Raw genomic sequence first — 2,200 nt, forward strand, 5'->3', positions numbered from 1 at the left:
TTGTAAATTGATTGAAGGAAGTCATAGATAATCAGGGAAAGCACATTGATGATTAAATATAACATTTGATCAGTTGTTTTCTTTATTCAAAATTTGGACAGAACTTATGGGATGACCTGATATATAAAATTCTTTATTTAAAATCACAATTGTTTCCACACATTGATACACATGTAGTGCATTGGTGACATTAATATTGTGTAATCACTACCGTTCATCAAAGTTGTAAGATGTGTTTATTCAGGTGATTATTTTTAAATAATCACCTGAAGAAAAACATCTTACACTTTTGATGGATGATTACTAATTACAAAATATGTTAATTATATCATCTCACCTATGTACTGCAGGTGTAACAATGGGTTGAAACAATTTTAGTGATTTTAAATAAAGAATGTCATTCAATCTATTTTCTATTATTTATCTATTTATTCTTTTACTCATTTCAGTCATTTGACTGTGGCCATGCTTACAAATCCACTTACAAGACTATAGTCAGTCTGGTGCCTACAAATGCATCATTTACATTAAATAACAGAGGTAACAATTTAAAAGTAGTTTGCTTATTCACAGTCACATATACATATAGGGGTTCATCAACACTTTTTCTGTTGGAATTTAATAATAGGCTCTTCTACACCCAAGGATTTGAGCCCTGAGAGAAATGTACATGTAATTTAACTATTATTTGTACTATAACAATTTAATATTGGATTTGGAAATGTATGAATATTTGCAGGAGGAACAGTATCCTGTTTCATAAGGTAATCACTGCCTAGACATCATATATGTTACTAGTTACAGCATGCTGAAGTTGTATTATTGAAAGACATAGCGTTTAATTCCTGTACATTTTATCTTTGAATCAGGAAATGTATGAGTTATAACATTTGACAGGCTTTGTAGGACTAGTGGGAGAAAGAGGTAAGAAGATAACTTTAAACTGGAAACCTGGCTCAAATGCTTGCTACAAAGTAGACTCTACCTGAGAAACTAAAGGTGTCAGGTGGTGATGAGAAATTGGGTGACAGTTGAAGTCTGCTACCCAAGTAGGCTATGGCACAATTTGAACTCAAGATGCAAAGAGCCACAACAAATACCTCAAGACATCTAGTCTGAAGTGCTTACAGTTCAGCTAATCCACAGTGCTGGACTGGTACTTATTATCAACCTTAAAAAAGATGAAAGGCAAAGTTTGATTTCAGCAGGATTTGAACACTGAGTGCAGAGTCAAAACAAACATCGCAAAGCATCTTATCTGACACTGGAACGATTCGGCCAATTCACCTAATTAACAGAAAGATATTAAGAAAACGACGTTGATGAGTTGACGTGAGACATCGTTAGTGTTATAGGTTATTAAAATATAACCAGCTTAAACAGATGAATCCCAAACAGTATCATTAACATTTTTGTTATCAGCCTGTCTCTAGTGCTATGATTACAAAGGGAAAGATAAGTCATAGATACACTATCGAGGGGGGGGGGTAGCGGAATGTCATTGATGTGTTCACTAAGGGCTGACCCGAAGTAAAAACAACCCTTTTGAAAGTACGTGACATATGCAAAAAATAATCTGTAACATGTAGGACCAATTACCTATAAAGCAGACCTCCCTCACTCAAACTATCTGTTAATCTAGAGAAAGAAATGACTGAGTAAAGGGGTTCTGAACAAGGAACGGAAAGCATAGTTATCGCCTTTCTAAGTGTAAATACATCAAGGGAAATAACTGTAAATAAGTAAAGCGCACACAAGTTATTCCCCTTATTTGTGTTATCAAAGGCAAAAGGTATTTGTGGTAATTTTCCCCACGAAACTTACCCGCCACTCTTTTATTCAAAAATTATCTGATTTAAGCCACTAAAGGTTTTTCAAAAACATAAACATCACACAAAACTAGCTAATATCTACTTTGGCTTTATTTCTTGTTAAAAAAACGTGTTAAAATTTTCGTCACACAACTGCGATCTGATGACAACAGTTGCAGTCGTCTTGTGTCGGCGATCAAGTCGCTGACTGCAAATAAAAAGGTTAGTGGCTTGCTCCCATTTCAACTTACATGATCTCAGCAGCTGAAGTTGCAGCTCCAACCTCATCAGTAACAACGACAAATGATCAAAAATAAAATGTAGTGGTGATGGTTGTAATGCAATTGATCAACTGTCTGCTCAATCATAACTCAACAATAACAACGAAG

Source organism: Octopus sinensis, linkage group LG14 (assembly GCF_006345805.1).
Source record: "Octopus sinensis linkage group LG14, ASM634580v1, whole genome shotgun sequence".
NCBI classification, from domain to species: Eukaryota; Metazoa; Mollusca; class Cephalopoda; order Octopoda; family Octopodidae; genus Octopus; species Octopus sinensis.